Consider the following 13596-nt stretch of genomic DNA (forward strand, 5'->3'; position numbering starts at 1 on the left):
ACCCTCAGCTGTGTAATGTCCTGGCAATAAATGGCGGCCACACAATTAAATCCCCAATATCTGCAGAAAGATGAAAAAAATCATCCTGACAAACAGCAGTAAATATTCGGGGGCGATTACGGCGAGCGGACGCCTGATTCTACGGATTCGCCGCCGTTATTTCATTTCCATTGTCATTTCCCAGGATTTCAATTTTACTTAGAATAAAATATGAGATTAAAATAAATAGAAGCCCCCCCCCCTCCCCCCCGGCGGACCCCCACCCCCGCGCGGACATGGATCCCCAGCCTATAGATTGTGTTTCATCCTTTGTATGGTATCTGCGGCGCACAGCCGGCGGTGTATATAGCTGCGCGTACACACTAGGCGCCGCACGCCCGATGCAATTTACTGACAACATTGTTCCGTCTCCCAGGATTTCTTCCGCCATATTTATCAGATCCGTGAGAGTGCGACGCCATATAATGCACAGGAGCCTCTGATCTACCGCCTGGCGGACCCCTGAGCCTGTCTGTACTGATATCATACATGATATATCCTGCAGACTATTACACCACTGCTCAGAGCATCGCTCTCTCCAAATCATGACATATACTGTACATAGTGGTATATTCTGTCCTCTGTGTAGATTATATCGGGTCAGGGCTGTGGGATTATCTCTGCATTATATGGCAGTATTATTTTATCATTATATGGTGGTATTTTTCAGCACTATATGGCAATATTAGGTCAATATTATATGGCTGTGTCATTTCAGCGCTATATGACAGCAGTATTTCAGCGCTATATGGCAGTATTGTATCCTCATTATATGGCAGTATAACATCAGCCCTATAAGACAATATTATCTCTGCATTATATGGCAGTATTATTTTATCATTATATGGTGGTACATTTTCAGCACTATATGGCAATGTTAGGTCAATATTATATGGCTGTGTTATTTCAGCACTATATGACGGCAGTATTTCAGCGCTATATGGCTGTATTGTATCCTCATTATATGGCAGTATAACGTCAGCCCTATAAGACAATATTATTTCTGTATTAGATGGAAGTACAATGTAACAGAAGTGATATAACACTATTATTTCAGTGCTATATGGCGGTATTATCCTATTATGTTGTTACTTTGGAACCCCCAACCTGTGTATATTATAGCTGGGGGCCCCATCCTCTGTGTATATTGTAGTAGGGGGTCACAGTACTTTCTTTATTTTGATACTGGGGGCCGTATCCTCTTAGTATATTGTGACTTAGGGCCCCTGAACTGTTAATTTTGTAATTGGGGGCCCCTATCCTCTGTATACACTGTAGCGGGCCCCTATCCTCTGTATACACTGTAGCGGGGCCCCTATCCTCTGTATACACTGTAGTGGAGCCCCTATCCTCTGTATACACTGTAGTGGAGCCCCTATCCTCTGTATACACTGTAGCGGGGGCCCTATCCTCTGTATACACTGTAGCGGGGCCCCTATCCTCTGTATACACTGTAGCGGGGGCCCTATCCTCTGTATACACTGTAGCGGGGCCCCTATCCTCTGTATACACTGTAGCGGGGCCCCTATCCTCTGTATACACTGTAGCGGGGGCCCTATCCTCTGTATACACTGTAGCGGGGCCCCTATCCTCTGTATACACTGTAGCGGGGGCCCTATCCTCTGTATACACTGTAGCGGGGCCCCTATCCTCTGTATACACTGTAGCGGGGCCCCTATCCTCTGTATACACTGTAGCGGGGCCCCTATCCTCTGTATACACTGTAGCGGGGGCCCCATCCTCTGTATACACTGTAGCGAGGACCCTATCCCTGGTATACACTGTATTGGGGCCCCTATCCTCTGTATACACTGTAGCGGGGGCCCCATCCTCTATATACACTGTAGCGAGGACCCTATCCCTGGTATACACTGTATTGGGGCCCCATCCTCTGTATACACTGTATCGGGGCCCGTACCCTCTGTATTCACCGCCATAGACAGCACGCAGCTCCCTCCGCCATCGTTCAATCTTGTACACGACCATAACGGCAGATGGATTAATGACATGCAGAATATAATATCCTTATCTTCGGTCGGGGCGGACAAGAATCTGTCGCAGCTGATAGAGGACGCGTCTCCTCCGGCTGGCCGCGCTCGGCCTCCTCCCCGGCTCCTGACCTTTCCCTTCCTTCCCGTCCTCGGCCCTGATTGATGTTTCTTGCGCTGTTTCCAAATGTCAGAAAATGCATGAGCGAGTCCGAGGCAAACGCAACGCAGGACGTAGAGCGGGCCTGACAGCTACAAGATGGAGGACGGCGAGGACCGGGTACTCCATAATGTACAAGGGAGAACATGCGGAGCGGCCGAAGGAAACATCAGAATCAATGAGACATGGAAGTATCGGATTCTAGAAGACTCGCAACGTCTTATATTACTATAGTAGTGATGTCACTAACAGGCGGCGGGGCTGTGACAACCAGTCAGACATGATATATACAGGCTGGTTGTCAGTAGTAATAGATATATAGCTGTACTGTAGTACAAGGGGGCGGAGCTAATGTCTGATGACGTCGTTATATCAGTGATGTCACTAACAGGGGGCGGGGCTGTGACAACCTCTAAGTGACCGAGCTGTGATTTATGAGCTTTGGTGGGGAATCAGTTGAGGGCCTTATAGCGAGACACATGATCCATCTTTCCAGGCAGCTGACAGACGGGACTGACGGCCGTGAGATACGGAGGATTAAGACGTGTGACTGTGAGGAGGGCGGTTGAAGGAGACAGATAAGGGGCTGAGCGGGGAGAACGGCGGCCGATAAGAAGAGAGGTCAAAGGCGTGAAAAGTGAAGAATAAAAGGAAACACCGAGACGACTTCTAATTGAGTCCTCCAGTAATGAGGTATCGATCCCGCGGCGGGGATAAGCATGGCTGCTGTGTGATCAATGAGCCTGGAGCGGGGAGGGGGCAGCACTGGGCCAGAGATACTGCTGAGACTCATTGTCCACAGAAATAACCCGTCGATAGGTTCCCCGCAGGTGCACAACAACAATTCTTATGTGTCAGGTGCCGGAGAGACCGCGGCGCATTACTATACCCGAGGAAGCCGCAAGGCAAGGGCTTAAAGGGGCCGCACCAGTGACAGATCTGTCTGTAAATGGAAACAATCTTACTGAAACCCTGAAAAAGCTGAGGGTTTGTTACAATGATGTGACTGTGACTGATACATTGTAGCGAGCAGTGTCAGATACTAACAATAGGGACAATATTGTCCATGGACAATGGCAACGGATATATCCGTCTTGTGATCTCGTCTTCACCCATCACCAAACACAGCTGCCGCGAATGTGCGAATATTCGAGAGGTTTGCGAGAAATTTCGTAGCTTGGTCCAAACCAGAAGTGCAGAGTAAAGGTTTATTATTATACGCTGTATAAGGCCGGGGGAGGTGCGGAGACATGAACAAGAAATACCTTTCCTGGACTCCGCCGTGGCAAGTACCGGCGTCCGCCATTTTCTCTAGCCCCCAGGTCACCGCTATGATGGTGTCTCAGCAGTCATGTGGGGGGCAGTGATGTCATCACACTCTGACCCGCCCTGTTCTGAATCACTTTCCCTAACATTACTACTAATATGTTTAGTATAGACTTGAAACATTGTAACAGACCCTCAGCTGTAAGACGTTCGATGTATGAACACCGCTCGGCTTCTTCATTGAGGTCATTTCATACACAGAGCTCCAGACCCTCAGCTCTTTATCATCATATGGTAAATAATATGATTGTGTCTGCCTGCAGCCACCACTAGGGGGCACTCACTGCATTAGGAGGTATACAGATAGAGGGTGAAGGGAAAATATGGATATAGTGAGGCCCCTCTTTGGAAAGCGTTGGATATACTGCAACTCCATGGGCCAGAATTATAGTAAAATTTTGGCATGAATGATGGGCACAAGGCAAACCACGCGATGGTGAGAAAGTGTGTAACACGGCAGCAGATTTATCATCCAGTAGCGCCCCCTGTGATAGTAATTTACAGTACAGAGAGCTCATGATCATACAATACTGCACAGCGCCCCCTGTGTTAGTCTGTATCCTTCACTGTATACCCCTCCATGTACACTCATAGACTTGCAGGTGACATTGGGGGGGTGGTAAAGCCCAATACCACCCACCTCTGACATCACACAATTCTCTGGGTCTTGCCGTTCCTCCCCCCATTTGACGTCTCCGCGCACACATGTTTGATGAGGTTACGGCTGAACGAAGTTATTTTTGGTATAAAAACCGTATTTAGGTCTGGGGGCGGCAGCGGAGGAGCGCTGGGATATTCTGTATTAAGCTCTAATGAGTAAAGCCGACCCCGAGAGTGTCAGGACAATCACCGCGACGCTAAAAATAATCCACCTGCAGGACGCAAATGTCAGAGGAAAGTGACCGGCGGAGGTGGAGGTCAGAACCCGCGGATTGTAGAAATAGTCATATTATAGAAGTATATATATAGGGGAATATAACACAATATAGCATATTATGTAACGGAAAATAATATAACTGACTGCATGTATACAAAATAACAATATTATCATATCACTATATACTGTACTGTAATAAGATGTGACTGATATCAGCCGTTCCTCTTATATCGCTATATACTGTACTGTAATAAGATGTGACTGATATCAGCCGGTCCTCTTATATCACTATATACTGTGCTGTAATAAGATGTGACCGATATCAGCCGCTCCTCTTATATCACTATATACTGTACTGTAATAAGATGTGACTGATATCTGCCGCTCCTCTTATATCGCTATATACTGTACTGTAATAAGATGTGACTGATATCAGCCGCTCCTCTTATATCACTATATACTGTACTGTAATAAGATGTGACTGATATCAGCTGCTCCTCTTATATCACTATATACTGTACTGTAATAAGATGTGACTGATATCAGCCGCTCCTCTTATATCGCTATATACTGTACTGTAATAAGATGTGACTGATATCAGCCGCTCCTCTTATATCACTATATACTGTACTCTAATAAGATGTGACTGATATCAGCCCCTCCTCTTATATCACTATATACTGTACTGTAATAAGATGTGACCGATATCAGCCGCTCCTCTTATATCACAATATACTGTACTGTAATAAGATGTGACCGATATCAGCCGCTCCTCTTATATCACTATATACTGTACTGTAATAAGATGTGACTGATATCAGCCGCCCCTCTTATATCACTATATACTGTACTGTAATAAGATGTGACCGATATCAGCCGGTCCTCTTATATCACTATATACTGTACTGTAATAAGATGTGACCGATATCAGCCGCTCCTCTTATATCACTATATACTGTACTGTAATAAGATGTGACTGATATCAGCCGCTCCCCTTATATCACTATATACTGTACTGTAATAAGATGTGACCGATATCAGCCGGTCCTCTTATATCACTATATACTGTACTGTAATAAGATGTGACTGATATCAGCCGCTCCTCTTATATCACTATATACTGTACTGTAATAAGATGTGACTGATATCAGCCCTACAATCATATCACTATATACTGTACTGTAATAAGATGTGACCGATATCAGCCGCTCCTCTTATATCACTATATACTGTACTGTAATAAGATGTGACCGATATCAGCCGCTCCTCTTATATCACTATATACTGTACTGTAATAAGATGTGACTGATATCAGCCGCTCCCCTTATATCACTATATACTGTACTGTAATAAGATGTGACCGATATCAGCCGCTCCTCTTATATCACTATATACTGTACTGTAATAAGATGTGACTGGTATCAGCCGCTCCTCTTATATCACTATATACTGTACTGTAATAAGATGTGACTGATATCAGCCCTACAATCATATCACTATATACTGTACTGTAATAAGATGTGACCGATATCAGCCGCTCCTCTTATATTACTATATACTGTACTGTAATAAGATGTGACCGACATCAGCCGCACCTCTTATATCACTATATACTGTACTGTAATAAGATGTGACCGACATCAGCCGCACCTCTTATATCACTATATACTGTACTGTAATAAGATGTGACCAATACCAGCCGCTCCTCTTATATCACTATATACTGTACTGTAATAAGATGTGACTGATAGCAGCTGCACCTCTTATATCACTATATACTGTACTGTAATAAGATGTGACTGATATCAGCCGCTCCTCTTATATCACTATATACTGTACTGTAATAAGATGTGACTGATATCAGCCGCTCCCTATATATCACTATATACTGTACTGTAATAAAATGTGACTGATATCAACCGCTCCTGCTATATCACTATATACTGTACTGTAATAAGATGTGACTGATATCAGCTGCTCCTCTTATATCACTATATACTGTACTGTAATAAGATGTGACTGATATCAGCCGCTCCTCTTATATCACTATATACTGTACTGTAATAAAATGTGACTGATATCAGCCGCTCCCTATATATCACTATATACTGTACTGTAATAAGATGTGACTGATATCAGCTGCTCCTCTTATATCACTATATACTGTACTGTAATAAGATGTGACTGATATCAGCCGCTCCTCTTATATCACTATATACTGTAATATGATGTGACTGATATCTGCCGCTCCTCTTATATCGCTATATACTGTACTGTAATAAGATGTGACTGATATCAGCTGCTCCTCTTATATCACTATATACTGTACTGTAATAAGATGTGACTGATATCAGCCGCTCCTCTTATATCACTATATACTGTACTGTAATAAGGTGTGACTGATATCAACCGCTCCTCTTATATCACTATATACTGTACTGTAATAAGATGTGACTGATATCAGCCGCTCCTCTTATATCACTATATACTGTACTGTAATAAGATGTGACTGATATCAGCCGCTCCTCTTATATCACTATAAACTGTAATAAGATGTGACTGATATCGGCCGCTCCTCTTATATCACTATATACTGTACTGTAATAAGATGTGACCGATATCAGCCGCTCCTCTTATATCACTATATACTGTATTGTAATAAGATGTGACCGATATCAGCCGCTCCTCTTATATCACTATATACTGTACTGTAATAAGATGTGACCGATATCAGCCGCTCCTCTTATATCACTATATACTGTACTGTAATAAGATGTGACCGATATCAGCCGCTCCTCTTATATCACTATATACTGTACTGTAATAAGATGTGACCGATATCAGCCGCTCCTCTTATATCACTATATACTGTACTGTAATAAGATGTGACCGATATCAGCCGCTCCTCTTATATCACTATATACTGTATTGTAATAAGATGTGACCGATATCAGCCGCTCCTCTTATATCACTATATACTGTACTGTAATAAGATGTGACCGATATCAGCCGCTCCTCTTATATCACTATATACTGTACTGTAATAAGATGTGACCGATATCGGCCCCTCCTCTTATATCACTATATACTGTACTGTAATAAGATGTGACCGATATCAGCCGCTCCTCTTATATCACTATATACTGTACTGTAATAAGATGTGACCGATATCAGCCGCTCCTCTTATATCACTATATACTGTACTGTAATAAGATGTGACCGATATCAGCCGCTCCTCTTATATCACTATATACTGTACTGTAATAAGATGTGACTGATATCAGCCGCTCCATATATCGCTATATACTGTACTGTAATAAGATGTGACTGATATCAGCTGCTCCTTATATCGCTATATACTGTACTGTAATAAGATGTGACTGATATCAGCCGCTCCTCTTATATCACTATATACTGTACTGTAATAAGATGTGACCGATATCAGCCGCTCCTCTTATATCACTATATACTGTACTGTAATAAGATGTGACCGATATCAGCCCCTCCTCTTATATCACTATATACTGTACTGTAATAAGATGTGACCGATATCAGCCGCTCCTCTTATATCACTATATACTGTACTGTAATAAGATGTGACCGATATCAGCCGCTCCTCTTATATCGCTATATACTGTACTGTAGTAAGATGTGACCGATATCAGCCGCTCCTCTTATATCGCTATATACTGTACTGTAATAAGATGTGACCGATATCAGCCGCTCCTCTTATATCACTATATACTGTACTGTAATAAGATGTGACCGATATCAGCCGCTCCTCTTATATCACTATATACTGTACTGTAATAAGATGTGACCGATATCAGCCGCTCCTCTTATATCACTATATACTGTATTGTAATAAGATGTGACCGATATCAGCCGCTCCTCTTATATCACTATATACTGTACTGTAATAAGATGTGACCGATATCAGCCGCTCCTCTTATATCACTATATACTGTACTGTAATAAGATGTGACCGATATCAGCCGCTCCTCTTATATCACTATATACTGTACTGTAATAAGATGTGACCGATATCAGCCGCTCCTCTTATATCACTATATACTGTACTGTAATAAGATGTGACCGATATCAGCCGCTCCTCTTATATCACTATATACTGTACTGTAATAAGATGTGACCGATATCAGCCGCTCCTCTTATATCACTATATACTGTACTGTAATAAGATGTGACCGATATCAGCCGCTCCTCTTATATCACTATATACTGTACTGTAATAAGATGTGACTGATATCAGCCGCTCCTTATATCGCTATATACTGTACTGTAATAAGATGTGACTGATATCAGCTGCTCCTTATATCGCTATATACTGTACTGTAATAAGATGTGACTGATATCAGCCGCTCCTCTTATATCACTATATACTGTACTGTAATAAGATGTGACCGATATCAGCCGCTCCTCTTATATCACTATATACTGTACTGTAATAAGATGTGACCGATATCAGCCCCTCCTCTTATATCACTATATACTGTACTGTAATAAGATGTGACCGATATCAGCCGCTCCTCTTATATCACTATATACTGTACTGTAATAAGATGTGACCGATATCAGCCGCTCCTCTTATATCACTATATACTGTACTGTAGTAAGATGTGACCGATATCAGCCCCTCCTCTTATATCACTATATACTGTACTGTAATAAGATGTGACCGATATCAGCCGCTCCTCTTATATCGCTATATACTGTACTGTAATAAGATGTGACCGATATCAGCCGCTCCTCTTATATCGCTATATACTGTACTGTAATAAGATGTGACCGATATCAGCCGCTCCTCTTATATCGCTATATACTGTACTGTAATAAGATGTGACCGATATCAGCCGCTCCTCTTATATCGCTATATACTGTACTGTAATAAGATGTGACCGATATCAGCCGCTCCTCTTATATCGCTATATACTGTACTGTAATAAGATGTGACCGATATCAGCCGCTCCTCTTATATCGCTATATACTGTACTGTAATAAGATGTGACCGATATCAGCCGCTCCTCTTATATCGCTATATACTGTACTGTAATAAGATGTGACCGATATCAGCCGCCCCTCTTATATCGCTATATACTGTACTGTAATAAGATGTGACCGATATCAGCCGCCCCTCTTATATCGCTATATACTGTACTGTAATAAGATGTGACCGATATCAGCCGCCCCTCTTATATCGCTATATACTGTACTGTAATAAGATGTGACCGATATCAGCCGCCCCTCTTATATCGCTATATACTGTACTGTAATAAGATGTGACCGATATCAGCCGCTCCTCTTATATCGCTATATACTGTACTGTAATAAGATGTGACCGATATCAGCCGCTCCTCTTATATCGCTATATACTGTACTGTAATAAGATGTGACCGATATCAGCCGCTCCTCTTATATCACTATATACTGTACTGTAATAAGATGTGACCGATATCAGACGCTCCTCTTATATCACTATATACTGTACTGTAATAAGGTGTGACCGATATCAGCCGCTCCTCTTATATCACTATATACTGTACTGTAATAAGGTGTGACCGATATCAGCCGCTCCTCTTATATCACTATATACTGTACTGTAATAAGATGTGACCGATATCAGCCGCTCCTCTTATATCGCTATATACTGTACTGTAATAAGATGTGACCGATATCAGCCGCTCCTCTTATATCGCTATATACTGTACTGTAATAAGATGTGACCGATATCAGCCGCTCCTCTTATATCGCTATATACTGTACTGTAATAAGATGTGACCGATATCAGCCGCTCCTCTTATATCACTATATACTGTACTGTAATAAGATGTGACCGATATCAGCCGCTCCTCTTATATCACAATATACTGTACTGTAATAAGATGTGACCGATATCAGCCGCTCCTCTTATATCGCTATATACTGTACTGTAATAAGATGTGACCGATATCAGCCGCTCCTCTTATATCGCTATATACTGTACTGTAATAAGATGTGACCGATATCAGCCGCTCCTCTTATATCACTATATACTGTACTGTAATAAGATGTGACCGATATCAGCTACACCTCTTATATCACTATATACTGTACTGTAATAAGGTGTGACTGATATCAGCCGCTCCTCTTATATCACTATATACTGTACTGTAATAAGATGTGACTGATATCAGCCGCTCCTCTTATATCGCTATATACTGTACTGTAATAAGATGTGACTGATATCAGCCGCTCCTCTTATATCGCTATATACTGTACTGTAATAAGATGTGACTGATATCAGCCGCTCCTCTTATATCGCTATATACTGTACTGTAATAAGATGTGACTGATATCAGCCGCTCCTCTTATATCGCTATATACTGTACTGTAATAAGATGTGACTGATATCAGCCGCTCCTCTTATATCACTATATACTGTACTGTAATAAGATGTGACTGATATCAGCCGCTCCTCTTATATCACTATATACTGTACTGTAATAAGATGTGACTGATATCAGCCGCTCCTCTTATATCACTATATACTGTACTGTAATAAGATGTGACCGATATCAGCCGCTCCCTATATATCACTATATACTGTACTGTAATAAGATGTGACTGATATCAGCTGCTCCTCTTATATCACTATATACTGTACTGTAATAAGATGTGACTGATATCAGCCGCTCCTCTTATATCACAATATACTGTAATATGATGTGACTGATATCTGCCGCTCCTCTTATATCGCTATATACTGTACTGTAATAAGATGTGACTGATATCAGCTGCTCCTCTTATATCACTATATACTGTACTGTAATAAGATGTGACTGATATCAGCCGCTCCTCTTATATCACTATATACTGTACTGTAATAAGGTGTGACTGATATCAACCGCTCCTCTTATATCACTACATACTGTACTGTAATAAGATGTGACTGATATCAGCCGCTCCTCTTATATCACTATATACTGTAATGTAATAAGATGTGACTGATATCAGCCGCTCCTCTTATATCACTATATACTGTAATAAGATGTGACTGATATCGGCCGCTCCTCTTATATCACTATATACTGTACTGTAATAAGATGTGACCGATATCAGCCGCTCCTCTTATATCACTATATACTGTACTGTAATAAGATGTGACCGATATCAGCCGCTCCTCTTATATCGCTATATACTGTACTGTAATAAGATGTGACCGATATCAGCCGCTCCTCTTATATCGCTATATACTGTACTGTAATAAGATGTGACCGATATCAGCCGCTCCTCTTATATCGCTATATACTGTACTGTAATAAGATGTGACCGATATCAGCCGCTCCTCTTATATCGCTATATACTGTACTGTAATAAGATGTGACCGATATCAGCCGCTCCTCTTATATCACTATATACTGTACTGTAATAAGATGTGACCGATATCAGCCGCTCCTCTTATATCACAATATACTGTACTGTAATAAGATGTGACCGATATCAGCCGCTCCTCTTATATCGCTATATACTGTACTGTAATAAGATGTGACTGATATCAGCCGCTCCTCTTATATCGCTATATACTGTACTGTAATAAGATGTGACCGATATCAGCCGCTCCTCTTATATTACTATATACTGTACTGTAATAAGATGTGATATCAGCCGCTCCTCTTATATCACTATATACTGTACTGTAATAAGATGTGACCGATATTAGCCGCTCCTCTTATATCACTATATACTGTACTGTAATAAGATGTGACCGATATCAGCCGCTCCTCTTATATCACTATATACTGTACTGTAATAAGATGTGACCGATATCAGCCGCTCCTCTTATATCGCTATATACTGTACTGTAATAAGATGTGACCGATATCAGCCGCTCCTCTTATATCGCTATATACTGTACTGTAATAAGATGTGACCGATATCAGCCGCTCCTCTTATATCACTATATACTGTACTGTAATAAGATGTGACCGATATCAGCCGCTCCTCTTATATCACAATATACTGTACTGTAATAAGATGTGACCGATATCAGCCGCTCCTCTTATATCGCTATATACTGTACTGTAATAAGATGTGACCGATATCAGCCGCTCCTCTTATATCGCTATATACTGTACTGTAATAAGATGTGACCGATATCAGCCGCTCCTCTTATATTACTATATACTGTACTGTAATAAGATGTGATATCAGCCGCTCCTCTTATATCACTATATACTGTACTGTAATAAGATGTGACCGACATCAGCCGCACCTCTTATATCACTATATACTGTACTGTAATAAGATGTGACCGATACCAGCCGCTCCTCTTATATCACTATATACTGTACTGTAATAAGATGTGACTGATATCAGCTGCACCTCTTATATCACTATATACTGTACTGTAATAAGATGTGACTGATATCAGCCGCTCCTCTTATATCACTATATACTGTACTGTAATAAGATGTGACTGATATCAGCCGCTCCCTATATATCACTATATACTGTACTGTAATAAAATGTGACTGATATCAACCGCTCCTCTTATATCACTATATACTGTACTGTAATAAGATGTGACCGATATCAGCCGCTCCTCTTATATCGCTATATACTGTACTGTAATAAGATGTGACCGATATCAGCCGCTCCTCTTATATCGCTATATACTGTACTGTAATAAGATGTGACCGATATCAGCCGGTCCTCTTATATCGCTATATACTGTACTGTAATAAGATGTGACCGATATCAGCCGCTCCTCTTATATCGCTATATACTGTACTGTAATAAGATGTGACCGATATCAGCCGCTCCTCTTATATCACTATATACTGTACTGTAATAAGATGTGACTGATATCAGCCGCTCCTCTTATATCGCTATATACTGTACTGTAATAAGATGTGACTAGCCCTTTAAGAGAGGTGATTATAGAGGTCATGCTCTGCTGCCCCTCCTCTAGGGGGCTCCACACCACAGTCACTATACCGTACCTCTGATGTCTCCTCTGTTGTGTTATAATAAGGCGGTGATGATGAGAGCGGTTTTTCGTGTGGCGGTCTGAGTCGCTGCGGCCTCCGATGAGGATGATTACAGTACAATGATGATAATTATCCCCTGCACATAATAACTCTGCTGGCTGTCACAGCCGGGTCCTCTGTGCGCTGAGCGCAGTCTATGGAGATGCTGAGACGTCTGAC

At 41.6% G+C, this 13596-nt stretch overlaps 1 protein-coding gene across 4 annotated transcripts in view; it reads right to left on the minus strand.

Annotated features, from left to right (window-relative positions):
• PDE2A (phosphodiesterase 2A) overlaps positions 1 to 13596 on the minus strand; it is a 429321-nt gene that overhangs the window by 157555 nt on the left and 258170 nt on the right. The gene's annotated exons all lie outside the window — the stretch shown is intronic.

The sequence above is a fragment of the Leptodactylus fuscus genome, chromosome 2 (assembly GCF_031893055.1).
Source record: "Leptodactylus fuscus isolate aLepFus1 chromosome 2, aLepFus1.hap2, whole genome shotgun sequence".
NCBI lineage: Eukaryota > Metazoa > Chordata > Amphibia > Anura > Leptodactylidae > Leptodactylus > Leptodactylus fuscus.